The sequence below is a fragment of the Cebus imitator genome, unplaced genomic scaffold, assembly GCF_001604975.1.
Source record: "Cebus imitator isolate Cc_AM_T3 unplaced genomic scaffold, Cebus_imitator-1.0 Scaffold5, whole genome shotgun sequence".
Lineage (NCBI taxonomy): Eukaryota > Metazoa > Chordata > Mammalia > Primates > Cebidae > Cebus > Cebus imitator.
Window position 1 is genome coordinate 6606194 of NW_016107320.1, and position 16120 is coordinate 6622313.

Consider the following 16120-nt stretch of genomic DNA (forward strand, 5'->3'; position numbering starts at 1 on the left):
AAAAAAAAAAAAGCAGCTGAGAGCTTGGTGGGGAAAAAGCTATTACAGAAGTAAATGCACAACTTGTATAATAACAGGCCACGTTACATATGAAATTTCTGTGGAAAAAGAATAAGGGATATAACCACATTTCTATTGGGGTTGGGTTCATAGAGGATATTTTCTACAGCCCAAATCCAGATACAGAGTCTGAAATATGTGGAGTAGGATGGACAAGAGAAAGTAAGTCTCCTGAATTGGTTTTTTTCCCCATCATTTCACATCTCTTTTTGCCTTTGCTGTCACATTTATTGAGCTTCTTTATGGCGGCCCATTTGTGTTCTTTCGTTAGTATATGTCTTCAGTTGCTTAACAGATTTCTCTTTGAGGAAGCTGAGATTATGGGGGAGGGTTTGAGAGCAGCAATAAAAGCACTTAGCAGGAAAATAACAACCTATGGGAGCCTGTGTATTATAGGAGCCTTACAGACAGCAAGGGTACATGAGGTCCACTTTGAGATGGCTAAGGTGGGCTTCGTGGAGAAGAAAGGGCATAGGCTCAGCTAAGAAATTTCTTCTGTATCCACTGTTATGTTCTGAGTCAGCAGCTGTCAGGTACAGAGGTTTTGTAGCTGTACTCTCTTCTCTACCCTGTGGCAGGGCAGATGTGGTATCCAGGGTGACCTGGCTTCAGGGCACCAATTTAGAACTCATATGATGGTCCTTGGCAGGTGCATGGCAATGTAATCCATTCAATCACATTGCACGGTGAAAAGTCACTGCATGTGCTACAGCAGAGAATGAGCTCCACCTGAGAAATAGCCTGTATCTGCTTATCCTGACTGATTAACAATTTATGCTGCGTGAGTAGAAAATAATGTTGATCTCATTCACTTTATTGCTTGCAAAATCATAGCAGTGACTGTGGGCTTTTTGCTTAAACATTTATATTGGTAGGCATTTTTGTGTTTTCACATGGCTGCATGAAATGAACAGGCACTTTTCTAATATTAACATACAGTGGATAAACAATTGTATGTTTCTAAGAGCCACATTTCTGTTAGAATTAGCCATATAATGCCAATGACTAATGAATTCAGACACTTAATTAATATTGAAGTTTGGGAAACCGTCATTTCCGCTGGGCTGAGAATTAGAGTCAGGAGTAAACCTTCCTATCCCCCTGTCCTACACATTCATTTACTCAGCAATGTGTGCCTATCATATGCCAAGATAGTATAATGTATATATTTTATATTACATATAGTATAGTATAATACCTATTGGCACATATATATGTTATATATATTTTGTCATCAGTACTAATAGGTTTATAGGCAACAGCAATTCAGTGTGGCAAGTTTTATGACAGGGCCATACACAGGATGCTATGGAGCATGAAAAGGAGGGAGTCCCTGAGAACATGCCATTGAAGCTGAGTTCAAATGGAGAGGTAGGTATGAGCTGGTTGTTAGAATGTTTGTGTCACCCCAAAATTCATGTGTTGAAACCCTAAGTAGCCTTCTCAAAACTCTTCAAAAGCCCCTAGTGTGGCTATTTTTGGAGATGGGATATCTAAAGAAGTAATTAAGTTTAAGTGAGGTCATGAGAGTGGGGCCCCAATTCAACTGCATTAGTGCCCTCATAAGAAGAGATAGCAGAGAGCCAGCTCTCTCCCTCTCTGAACACACACACGCACAAACATGAGGCCATGTGAGGACATGGCAAGAAGGCGGCTGTCTGTAAGTTGGGAAGAGAGCCCTCACCAGAAACTAAATTTGCCAGAATCTTAGACTTTTAGCCTCCAAACTGTAAAGAAATAAATGCCTGCTGCTTAAGCTACCAAGCCTGGGGTATTTTGTTATGGTAGCCTCAGCAGACTCCTATAGTGATAAACTCTGCATATGGAGGAGTTGAAAGAGAGAGACAGAGTAGATGGTAATTTGGGCAGAGGGAGAATTACCTGTAAATTCAAGGCAAAGTAAATAATTCTTCTTTAACTGTTTGTCAGTCAATCAGGAGATAAGTTCATACTAAATATTTTAAACAGAGGATAATTAGCCCAGAGAAATGGTTTCTGGTAAATGTCTTAAGGGCAAGGTAGGTCATAAAATACCCTCTGGTGGTATTTTATAATCTGAAAACCATTTTAATCTACCTTTTACAACCTGGATGCTCCAGACTTCTCTGCTGCCTCAGAATTTAAGAACTGACCCATGACAAAAACTGATCTTTTGTCTAGAATCCTCTAGATTCCAGTACAGCTGAGCAGCTGTGAAGCCTCTAAATTTGCAACTTGGTTTCTTTTCAACTCAGTAGAGTGCCTCAGCCAGAACCAATCCTCAGGTGGATTTTAGAACTGTTCAATGTTCCCAAGAAAAGAAAATGGCTGGCGATTGTCAACTCTCCCAGGAAAGGCTCTTTGTTTTTTTTTTGGCGTCTCGCTCTGTCACCCAGGCTGGAGTGCAGTGGCATGATCTCACCTCACTGCAACCTCTGCCTCCTGGGTTCAAGTAATTCTCCTGCCTCAGCCTTTTGAGTAGCTGGGATTACAGGTATGTGCCACCATGCCCAGCTAATTTGTGTGTGTGTGTGTGTGTGTGTGTGTGTGTGTGTGTGTGTGTGTGTGTGTGTGTGTGTGTATCTGAGATGGAGTCTCACTCTGTAGCCCAGGCTGGAATGCAGTGGCATGATCTCGGCTCACTACAACCTCCACCTCCCAGGTCCTGGTTCAAGCAATTCTCCTACCTCAGCCTCCCAAGTAGCTGGGATTACAGGCACGAGGCATCATGCCCAGCTAATTTTTGTTTTTTTTAGTAGAGACAGGGTTTCACCATGTTGGCCAGTCTGGTCTTGAACTCTTGACCTCCTGATCTGCCTGCCTCGGCCTCCCAAAGTGCTGGGATTACAGGCGTGAGCCACCACGCCTGGCCTAATTTTTGTATATTTAGGAGAGATGGGATTTCACCATGTTGGCCAGGCTGGTCTCAAACTCCTCAAGTGACCTCAAGTGATCCACACACCTTAGCCTCCTGAAGTGCTGGGATTACAGTCGTGAGGTACCACACCCATCTGGAAAGGCTCTTTTGACTCTGAAATCTTAGTTCGTCTTAGTCCTCATTGACTTCACAGCTCTCTGGTATCTTTAAGTATATTATTTTTGTAATTCATATGCTTTTTTCACTAGTTCCTAGTAGGAACATTGATCCACCATACCCAATTTTATGTTTCTGAGAGGTGAAGCTCATTTTCTGTTAAAGAGAAAGAGAAAAGCGAATTCTGAAACAGTTAAAGGTGCCTATAAACCAGTAAGTTTATTTTAGATACCAAGCAAAATTCCAGAACTTATTATTTATAAGGCAGATAAGGAGAGTTATTATAAAGGGCAGAGTAAAAAAGTCTAACATAGGATTATCGAGAACATATCATCACTAAATATTTCTGTTTTTTGACAAGGAAAATAGGTAATGTCTATCTGAAATTCAAAAAGACATTTGACAAAGTTTTTCATAATATCCTTATTGTTGATATAATGGGATGTGAGGTTAATACTAACACATTGAGATGGATTTAAAGAGCAAAAGATTTTAGTCTATAATTTTTTTAAAGAGAATGGTGTGAATTTGAAGACATGTTTCTGTGAGTAGAGTACAAAGCTTGTTATCAAGGACACTGGGTGGATTTTAATCAATGAATTTGCTAGAGACAGAGAGAGCACACAGGTCACGTAAAGTTGGAGAGAATGCCAGTAAATTGAAAGACAGAATTAAGAGCCAAGATATTTTCAGTAAGCTGCAAGAAATAACAATTAATGGGTATATATAATACTTAATGTCATATCTTACATTTGGATAAAAGAAAAACTGTTAAAAAACAGGCTGAGAAAGACATGGCTTAATAAGAATACATGTTTAAAAAAGCCTTAGGAATTATTGTTGGCTTGAACTCAGAATGAGTCAACAGGGTGACATGGCCAGCAAGAAGGCCGGTGGGATTTGCAGCAACACTGAGAGGGGCACAGGGTGCAGGTTGAATATATTGCACTGGTGAGTGCATCATACTGCATGGGCACGTGCTGTTGCATTCTGTTCTGAGCATCATACCCTAGGAAGAAGGACCATATACGAAGCTTGCCAGAGGAGAGTAACTAGGAGATAAAGCATGGGAGGATGTAAAGACGTGTCAGGAAAAGAGCGGAAGGATAGGAGGGTGTCTAACTTGGGTAACAGAGGTTTTGGAAGATGGGAGATATCTTTCACTGTATAAAGGATTACTTTGTTATTGAGGTCAGAGTTAGGACAGAAATAAAGAGAAAAAGCTTATATTTCTAAAATGCAGAGGAACATTTTCAAAATAGTGATAGGTGTGTGAATTTTGAATGAGACCACTTAGTGTAGTGAAGAAGATCTAGGAATTTTAAATCAGGAAAACATTTAATATTGGACTCCTTTGCCACTTACAAGCTCTATGATGGTACCTAAACTTTTGAACTCTCAGCTTTTTAAATCTCTAAAATAAGAAGAGTAGTACTGTTTTTAAGGGTCATTAATTGATCAAAGGAAATAATTCATGTAAAGTGATTGTCATGGTGTATCATACATTTCTATATGCTTAATATGTGTGAACAGTGTTTAAGTTACTGAGATGTAGTAAGAAAAAAAAGCAAGCACTTGGCTGGGCATGGTGGCCCACGCTTGTAATCTCAGCACTTTGGGAGGTTAAAGGGAGAAGATCACTTGAGGCTAGGAATTTGAGAGCAGCTTAAGCAACAGAGAAAGACCCCAATTCTAAAAAATAAAAAGAAAAAAGAAAAGCACTTGCCCTGTACATTGGCCATAGTTTTATTTCATTAAATAGGAAACTAAACCCCGACTTAGAATTTAGACTTGCTGCCAGAAAGGTAGGTGCCAGGAGAGCTGATGTAATCAAGTGTCACCAATTAGTTTCCACAGATCATGGAAGATGATTCTAGGAAATTTTAAAATGCCATTTTTACCTAGATCTGCTTAAATGAACTTGTGCTATGAGTTTAGGAATCATCAGTTCATTTATTCCTTCTAGGTGGCCAGTGTTTTAACAAAATTACACATGTGTATGCAAGTAGGCATCCTGGATTTGGTGAGCACGCACAATTTAAAATATTCTACTCTTTGTTCCTCAACATATATTATCTTTGTCAGATTTGGCTGGAAAATATAACCACAGTTTATGTATGTCACGTTCTTGTGGTACTAAGATTGTCAAAATTCTTTTCTGTTAAGAAGCATGGTTCAAATCTACTGTGAGGTAGATACTCACAAGTTCTGCAAAGATTGATATGATGTATGGAAAGGATATAGGGCAATGGTAACTTGAAACTGCTGTTGGGAGAGTAGATTGGAATATCTATTGTTTTACTGTTCTAAATGTTCTCATCACACAAAAAATAAAAGTATGTAAGATGATGGATATGGTAACTATTGTGATTTAATTGTTCTACAATATATACATATATCAACGCATTGCACACCATAAGTATATACAATGTACACTTGTCAATTAATTATAAAAGAAAAATGTTGGCAGGAAATATTGTTTTTTAATTGATATATACAATATGATTCTACTTATATAAAGATACAGCTGTGAATCAATACTTAGGTCTATGGGTTTTAAAATATGGAGGCAAGACTTATCTCTTGTCATTTTGTAATTGACATCCTAATAGATGGAAGGTGATACCTCATTATGATTTTGATTTAAATTTTCCTGATGAATCATGATGCTGAGCATTTTTTTCATATACCAGTGGGCCATCGGTATGTCTTGTTTTTGAGAAAGGGCTCAGTTCCTCTGTCCATTTTTTAATCCGTTTATTTAATTTTTGCTATTAATTCTAAGCATTCTATGAGTTTCTTTTATATTTTGGGTATTAACTTCTTATCAGACATACGGTTTAGAAATATTTTCTCTCATTAGTAAGTTGCTTCTTCGCTCTGTTGGTTGCTTCCTTTGCTTTTCAGAAGCTTTTTAGTTTGATGTAGCCCCACTTGTTTATTTTTGTCTTTGTTGCCTGTGCTATTGGGGTTATATCCAAAAAAGTCATAACCCAGATCAACATCAGAAAGGTTCTTCCCTGTCTTTTCTTCTTGGAGTTTTATGGTTTCAGATCTTACGTTTACGTCTTTATTTTGTGCTAATTTTTGAATATGGTATAAGGATCCAATTTAATTTTTTTTTTTGCATGTGGATATCCAGTTTTCCTAATGCCTTTGTTGTAGCAATTATATTTGTTCCATTGTGTATTCTTGCTAGTGTTGTCAAAGATTGGTTGACTGTATATATATGAGTTTATTTCTACGCTCTCACTTTTCTAAAAATGGGTGTGATAAGACCTCGGTAACTATGACAGTTGAGTGGGCCTGAAGGAAGGCAAAGATTGCCTCTAGGTTAGGCCTTGTAGCTTAGCAGGCAAAAGGAAGTCTCAAGTCTCCTGTTTGCTTCAGCCCATTAACTGGGCTTGGAGATCATACAGAAAATTAAGGTTTAAGTACTAGCTAGCAGTGAAACATATTTTTAAAAACCCCTTATAACTCTACTGTGGTTTTAAATAGGCAAATGAGATTGTGAGTTCAAAGATTCAGAAACGCTGATACTGTTCACATTGAGAGATTTAACTAAAGATAAGTTTCTGCTGGAGAAGAGAATGAAAGATAAGTACAAAGGAAGGCAAGGTACAAAGGAGATTTTCTGAGGCCAGTGAGGGTCAGTGTGGAGACCCTGTGTACTTGGGGAAATGGAAAAAGGTGGCATTAAAGTGCAAATTGCAGATTGAAGGCATATGACCCAAACTGGTAATGTCACACTTTTGCTTGCTGTAGGCTGGTAATGATTTCCCCAGGAAACCCAACTATGCAAATAAGAAAGCTTGGAAATATGACTTAATGATTAATGAAGCTCCCACTACTTTGTTCAATGGAAAAATTGTCCTTGTCTAAATGTCCAAATAGTAACTTGGTTCTTTCTCTCCTGGGTCCTGCAGAACAGAGGAGATGCTTCTCTGCCAGCTGCAGGAGGTAGCAGGTGGGGTAATGGATTCCCAGCTTGCCAGAGGCTGAGGTTCTAATTAGAATCTTCCTTCTGGCTTTTAGCAAGCGGCTTTCACTTCATAGTGTCCTTAGAGAAGAAAGTTCCATATTCAGCAAGAAATTACCCTATTTTAAATGTATAAAATCTTTTTGTATTTGGGCTATAAAGCAAGTGGTCTTCAAGGTTCATGACAAGTATATTTTGTAATATAAAAGCCTCATTCACTCATGAAAATGCTATTTAAAAATGCAAGTTTGCCTTAGGTAATAATGTTGAAGAAAGAGGTCAGGAAATTTAAGGCAGAATTGGGAAACTTTAAAATTTAGATTTTTTAGTTTATATATTTTATGGATTTTAATATATACAGATGAATGGTGAAATTGGTAGAAGGAGAAAGAAAAGAGAGATATGGAGGTAAGTGAGAGTTAAAATGTGCTATAGAAGATGACAGTGTTTGAGAAGGCAGAGGTTTTTGCCGTAAAGGATCACCAGCCAGGATCACTTGAGGTCAGGAGTTCGAGACCTGCTTGGGCAACAAAGTAAGACTCCATCTCAGTCAATCAATTAATCAGTATATCAGCTGTGCATGGTGGTGTGCATTGGTCATTCCAGCTACTGAGGAGGCTGAGCGAGGCGGAAGGATCACCTTGAGCCCAGGAGTTCAAGGCTGCAGTGAGCTATGATGCACCACTGCACTCCAGCCTTGGGAACAAAGAAAGATCCTATCTTTTAAAGATGAAGAGAGAGAGAGAGAGAGACCAGGAGAGGAGAGGAGAGGGGAAGGGAGGGGAGGGGAGGGGAGGGGTGGGGAGAGGAGAGTCTTCATTAGGCTTTTTCTTTTACACTTTACATAAAATTTAAAGGTTTAGTTGTTTAACCTGTACTGCCTTCTCCTGGTTGGTCTTGGATTAGCAGCTCAGATATAACAAAAGTGAGCTGTGTGAATGAACCCAAGTATAATATAGATGTTATGTGTCAGATTATGGTGCCTGCCTATTGGGGTTTACCATGGTGCTGATAATATACCCAGATCCCAGTGGGCTGGCTTCAGGCGGTGATGATCTTTTTTTTTTTCGTGATCCTTGCTATTATGATACTATGCATATATTAATAAAATGTCAAAGCAGAATACTTATTTCAAAATTGAATGAGGCACATGTGTGCAGACTGAGGTGCCTGTGAGTTGTTTACTTCTAAAAGATACTTATTTCTAAAAGATAGAGGTTACACAAAATCTGAAGCCGTTGTAATGTACTTAATCTTGTAAATGTTCTATGTGAGTATTTCTTGCAGGCCTCCAGAGTTGACTTTAATTTTTCTTTTATGACCTCCCAGGAGTAGTGTGGAGAGGTTAAACTATAGTTTCCAGAATCATAGACAAATGTGAGTTCAAAGAAAAGATAATTGGTTCTTTTTCAGTGAGAATTCTCTTGCTTAATAGAGAGATTTTAGGAAATTCTGAGAATTATGCCTATAAAGTGAAGGAAAAGAGACTGAGAAAAGGAAACAGAAAAGCAAAGTTACTAATTTTTGAGCAGATCAAACCAAAAAATTCATTCTATCAGTTATCTACCAATCATCTATCTGTCTGTCTATGTATCTATCTATCATCTATCTATCTATCTATCTATCTATCTATCTATCTATCATCTATCTTCTACCTATCATTTATCCATCATCTATCAATGATCTATGGCTCTCTCTATACTATATCTATCTCTATTATGTCTGTCTATTGTCTAAATCTCATTTATCCATCATCTATCAGTAATCTATGTATCTATCTCATTATACTGCTGGAAATTGTACAATGTAGGAACCTATCTTTAAGGAACTTAAAAAGATGGAAAAGAATTAGGAAATGCGGATACAGAAGAAATAAATGGACAATGAATAGCAGAGCTAGATCCTGGCTCTGGCCTTCTGTCAGAGTGTTCATGCATTCAGAAGTGCTGGAGCAGGAAGAGGTTCATGGACATGGCTGGGTCGTAAGTAAATGTCTATGTCCAAATGGTGGAAACTTGAGAGGCCAAACCAGTCAAGAATTATAAGCAGCCTGTAGGAAACAATACAAGGGAAGACAAAATAAGAGCTAAGTAAAAACCTGGGAAAAGACCTGTAATCTTAGCACTTTGGGAGGCTGAGATGGGCAGATCATGAAGGCAAGAGATGGAGATCATCCTGGCCAACATGGTGAAACCTTGTCTCTACCAAAAATACAAAAATTAGTTGGGTGTGGTAGTGGGTGTTTGTAGCCTTAGCTACTCAGGAGGCTGAGGCAGGAGAATCACTTGAACCCAGGAGGTGGAGGTTGCAGTGAACCGAGATCGCACCACTGCACTCTAGCCTGGCAACAGAGTGAGATTCCGTCTCAAAAAAAAAAAAAAAAAAAAAAACCTGGGGGGAAAAAAAAGAAGAAGAGGGAATCGCAAACTCAATGTCGGATCATATAGGAAAGAGGCCAGAGAAGCAGCAGGGAAACCAATCTGGGTTGAATCTGGCAAAAAATGCATACAGAGACAGAACTCAGCGTGGAGTTTCTTTTATTTTCAAATGACTTCTAATTCCTGGTCACTCCATGTACAGAGGTTATACTCCAGGAGAGCTTAAAGGTGGCAGATAGCTTCAATGAAATGTGGCTGGAAATGGTTTGTGCTAATTATTTTATTTTCAAAGTTTTAAGAAAGTACTCCACTTATATTCTTTTAAAGAAAAAAACAAATATTGACTGAGGTAAACTTGGAGTAAGTATAGGTCTAATCAAATAGGGTCCCCTGGATCAAAGCTCAAGCCTGTTGGTCTATCAGTGAGATGTCTTTGTTAAAAAGTTGATTTTGGATCAGGGCCTATATCCATTTAATAAATTACAAGCACAAAATGATCACAGAGATACCATAAAGTGACTGATTGTTTAATTTTTAGAATATAAAGGAGGAGACTTGCCTCTTGTTTATTATAACAGAGCTTAGATTTGAATAAGTATCAACTTATGATGGCAGTATAAAAATCTTGATCACTGCAGAGATTTATAAAACTTCCAAATCTCGTAACTTTACCCAGAGACTTAATAAGAGCTAAAATAACCAATTGAAAAATGAATAAAAGCTAAGCCAAACCACGAGAGGATGATCTAAGTACGTGACCAGGCAAGTTGCTTCAGCTGTAGTAGAAATATTTTAATAAGCTAGGAGCAAGATGAATATGGAGTATTAGTAATTGTAATTTTCCTTTATAGTTAGGATATCAGAAACCAATGAGATATCTCATAGCCTGTAAAGGAAGAGCCTCTAATTTTAAGAGCCAATTTATTTTACTTTAATTGGAGATGTTGGAAAGACTTTTGAGATAGTTATTTAAATGCCTTTTGCTATTAAACTGTGGTTAGAAAATCTGCTCAGTCAAAATGATACTGAAAGAGCATTAAGCTTATGAGTCACGAAAGCCAGAATGATTCCAATTAGTTTCCTGAATTTCAGTACAATAGAGATGTTTAATATGCAGTGGGACGTTGCTTTAAAATTGTTACAAGACAGGTGATCAGAGTCTTGGCTTCCCTCCCCACCTTGATTATCAGTCAAGTAAAGGTTAGATGCCGTATTGTGTGTATTCATCTTAAAGATTCCTCTTTTGCAGAATGGGGTTAATGATGGGAACATTTGAGTATTGTGGCGCACCGAGTGGGTTCTTGTGTCTCTTCAGAACAAAGTCCTCTTATAAATAGTCATGAACCTCATAATGATGTTCCGGTCAATGACGACTGCATATATGACAGTGGTTCCCTAAGATTACAATGGAATGGGAATGCATAGCTGAAGAATAGGCAAGAGAAAAGGAAATTGCAGGAGAAGAAAAACAAGAGCTCTCAAGAAAATTCACAGTGAAGGGTTTAGCAGAAGGTTTTGCAGACGTCAACAAGCTTCTTACAAAATTTGAAAATATGGACTCCAACACCAAAAGGTTTTCATTAGTAGAGAGACATGTTCATGGTGCATTATCTGCTCCCAGGCAGATAATCTATGATGATAAAAGGAAACAAACTAAGAAACCATGATGAACATATTATTCCTGAAAAGAGTGACACCTTTTCAAGAAAAGCCTCAGGTAGGTCCCTGAGGAGTATCCAGAAGAAGGTGTTGTTATCATAGGAGATGATGGCACCATGTGTGTTTTAGCCCCTGGAGACCGTCTGGCGGGACATGATGTGGAGGTGCAAGGCATTGTTACTGGTGATCCTGACCCTGTATGGGACTAGGCTAATGTGAGTGTTTGTGTCTTAGTTTTTAATAATAAAGTTTAAAAAGTGAAGGAAAAAATAAAAAAAAATCTTAAAAGAGCTAATCAAATAAGGATATAAAGAAAGACAATATTTTTGTACAGCTGTATGGTGTGTTTGTGTGTTATTATAAGAGTCAAAAAGTTTAGAAAATTAAAAAATGTATAAAGTTGAAAAGTTATAGTAAACTAAGTTTAAATTGTTATTTGAGGAAGAAAAATATTTTCTATAAATCTAGTCTAGCCTAAGGGTATAGCATTTATAAAGTCTACAGTCAAGTCCTAGGCTCCACATTTACTCATCACTATCTCACTTACTCACCCACAGCAACTTCCAGTCTTGTAAGCTCCATTCATGGAGCTTACACATAATGTAAGTGGCCTGTACAAGTGTACGTTTTACTGCTTATTTTTACTGTACCTTTTCTATGTTTAGTTATGTTTAGATTCACAAACACTTCCCATTTTGTTATAATTGCCTACAGTATTTAGTACAGTAACATGCTGTACCAGTTTGTAGCCTAGAAGCAATAGGCTCTACCACATAGCCTACCTGTGCAGTAGGCTACACTGTCTAGGTTTGTGTAAGTTCACTCTGTGATGTTCACCCAATGACGAAATCACCTGAGACACATTTCTCAGAACATATCCCTGTTGTTAAGTGAAGCATGACTATAGTTAAGATGAGGTTATAATAGATTAGAATGGGCCCTAAATCCAATGACTGATGTTTTTTTAATAGGCCAATGAAAACAGAGAGAGACACAGAGGCCCATATAGATAGAAACACCATTTGAAGATGGTGGAAGATATTGGAATGACTCATCTACAAGCCAAGGAATGCCAAGACTGATGGTGATTGTATTATTATTAGAATCATTTTTCATGCTATTATTATAATTGGTTGTATTTCATATAGTATTTATTGATCTGATATTAATATTTGACCAGTTTTATATTTTTTCTTTCACTGAAAAACCTAAGTCCATTCTTCTTTTCTTCAAGATCATTTTGTATCAGTATATTTTAGTTGCTTCTATTGAAAATGTAAGACTTGACTCCCCAAGAAATAGAAACACTTTTACACTGTTGGTGAAAGTGTAAATTAGTTCAACCATTGTGGAAGACAGTGTAGTGATTCCTTAAGGATCTAGAACCAGAAATACCATTTGACCCAGCAATCCCATTACTGGATATATTATACTCAAAGGATTATAAATTTGACTATGAAGACACATGCTCATGTATGTTTACTGCAGCAGTATTCACAGTAACAAAGACTTTAAACCAACCCAAATGCCCATCAGTGATAGACTGGATAAAGAAAATGTGGCACATATATACCATGGAATACTATACAGCTATAAAAAAGAATGAATTCATATCGTTTGCAGGGACAGAGATGAAGCTGGAAGCCATCATTCTCAGCAAAGTAACACAGCAACAGAAACCCAAACACCACATGCTCTCACTCATAAGTGGGAGTTGAACAATGAGAACACATGGACACAGGGAGAGGAACATCACACACAGGGGCCTGTTGGGAGGTGGGGGGTAGGGGAAGGAGGGCATTAGAACAAATCCCTAACACATACGGGACTTAAACGATGGGTTGATAGGTGCAGCAAGCCACCATGGTACATGTACACCTATGTAAAAAACCTGTGCATTCTGCACATGTATCCCAGAACTTAAAGTAAAATAATGAAAAAAAGACTTGACTCCCCATTCCCCTAATTTTGTAATCAAATAAGAGAGTATTTGCCTCTTTATTGGGAAATGTATATAATGCCTATTTTTCTAATATCAGAGTTGTAGTTTAAATACATATGTAATATATGTAATACATATATTTATATTACAAATATATATAGTTGTAGTTTACACACACACACACACACACACACACACACACACACACACACGTATATTGGAGATAAAATCTTCATTAGGCTGGACTCAAGTACTCCAGCACTCAAGTTATCCTCCTGCCTCAGCCTCCTGAGTAGTTGGGACTATAGGCATGTACCACTGCACCCTGCTTATATCTGATAATTTAATATGAATTTGTCTTAGCTTATATCTGCGAAGATCCTCTTTCCAAATACGGTCACATTCTGATGTTTGGGATAGACAAACATTTTTAATATTTGCTATGGTTAGTGTTAATTCTGTATTTTTAATTTATATTAATTAAATGTTTGTGTTTTGAAGCATTTATATTAAATGAATACTATTTATTATGTATAAAATAAATTTATGTATTAAGTAAATACCTCCTTAAAGTTTCTTTATGCCCTTCTAGCTTCTTTGCTTTTATATTGCTAAACTTGTTTAGGAAACATATTTTGTTTCCATTCCACTGGTGGTTACTCAAAAGTTTTCGGCTGTGCTTAACATGATGCTCCAAGGTTTTTTTGAGGGGGTGTTCCCCCTTGACATAAGAGGTTTAGGATACTTCTATTTTTCTTTCTCCAGCACCACATCATTCATTCCCTTCTCTGAATTCTGTCTTTTACACTGATATTCTTTTGTAATTTAGGTACTGATAATTTTACTCATGATATTATTTTTATATTATATATCTTCTCTTTGGGGACATTTTTTGCTTTACATTCAATTTATATCCAGACATGAATTTTTTTTAGGTTTAATATGTATTTTTAACTGGTCTTAAAGCACTCTGTTAGTTCTATTCTCTCAGTCCATTGGAGTATGTTGTTGAGTAATTTCTTTAAAGAGAAGTATGTTTTCTGAGCTGTTGCACAGCTAACATTTTTTTTTAAACTTTGAACTTGAAAAATAGCTGGATTTTTGCTCCATTTAATTCTGGGGTTTTGTTTTTTGTTTTTATTTCTTTTAGAGACAGAGTCTTGCTGTGTTGCCCAGGCTGGAGTACAGTGGTGTGATCACAGCTCACTGTATCCTTGAACTCCCAGATTCAAGTGTCTCTCCTGCCTCAGCCTCCCGAGTACATCCAGCCAATTAATTTTGTTTTTGTAGAGGTAGGGTCTCAGTCTGTCTCCCAGGCTGTTTTTGAACTCCAGACCTCAAGTAATCCTCCCATCTCTACTTCCCTAAGTGATGGGATTACAGGCTTGAGCCACCATGCCAGGCCAATTTCCAGCAAGTAATTTTGCAGAAGGCAAGTTAAGAGTTCGAGCTGATTTTTATTTGTTTTTATTTCTCCAGAGGTAGCCATTTGGGTAGTGGGATGGAGGTGGCTAAATAAAGAATTCTATCATTATCATTGTTATTACTATTCAAAAATGTTATCACAACATCATTAGGAATAACATTTCTTCTTATTGGTTATTCTTGGGATAGAAATCTTTTTTATTTGTATATACTGAATTTCTGTAAATTTCTGTAAATCTTCTAATGATTCACTTATATTCTTTTTCGTTGGATTTTTCAAAACAAGTCTTATCTATATGATGTCTCCTTTTTCGTCATCTTCTATATTGTCCATATTCCTCCAATTATTTTAATCTCTTCATACCTTTTTTTGTATGCTGACATAGCTCCTTGAGTTTGATTTTCACAGTTTTGATTTGAATTTCTTCTCCTATTTTTTCCATTACCCTCCATGTAGATTATGTTAAATTAAGAAATTATTTATTTCAAGTTTAGTTTTCTTGGGTTCCTTGTTTTTATGTTTTTTAATCTCAACTAATCTTTCTGATTGCTTATAAAAATCTTGTTCCATTATCATCTTATTCATAAAAAAGCTCATAATTCTGTATTCTTTAGAGAATAGCATGTAGTTTCCTAAAATTCCCTTCTGAAAACTTTTGGAGATCTACTTTATTTACTTTTTTTAGAAGTGACTATATTTAACTTACCCCATTGTATTTCTTATTTGTTATGATTTTATATTGTTCCAAAGATTGGCAAAATATATTTTTGACAAGAAGATTCTTTATACTTATTTTTCATTGGAATGGGTGAGTGTGTGGCCCTTGGTCGCCTTCTATCTATTGATGTGCTCTTGGAATTTGTACTTTAAATCTGTAATAGAAAGGCTGGTTGGTTTGCGTAGCTCCCAGTTTAATTCTCATTTGTAAGCAAAACTTCTCCTAGTGCTCTCTTGTTCTACTGCAGTTTTATCTTCTGAGTGCTGGAAAACCTCTAGTTCTTGAGAATGTGTGTTGTTATTAGAATGTTGTTTTTGCCCCTCTGCATATATTGCTGTCTTCTTTTTTTTATTGCATTTTAGGTTTTGGGGTACATGTGAAGAACATGCAAAATTGTTGCATAGGTACACACATGGCAGTGTGATTTGCTGCCTTCCTCCCCTTCACCTATATCTGGCATTTCTCCCCATGCTATCTCTCCCCACCTCCCCACCCACCCATCCCTCCCCCATTTCCCCCCAACAGACCCCAGTGTGTAGTGCTCATTGTTCAATACCCACCTATGAGTGAGAACATGCAGTGTTTGATTTTCTGCTCTTGTGTCAGTTTGCTGAGAATGATGGTTTCCAGGTTCATCCATGTCCCTACAAAGGACACGAACTCATCGTTTTTGATGGATGCATAATATTCCATGGTGTATATGTACCACATTTTCCCTGTCCAGTCTATCATCGATGGGCATTTGGGTTGGTTCCAGGTCTTTGCTATTGTAAACAGTGCTGCAATGAACATTTGTGTGCATGTGTCCTTATAGTAGAATGATTTATAATCCTTTGGGTATATACCCAGTAATGGGATTGCTGGGTCAAATGGAATTTCTCTTTCTAGGTCCTCGAGGAATCGCTAGACTGTCTTCCACAGTGGTTGAACTAATTTACCCTCCCA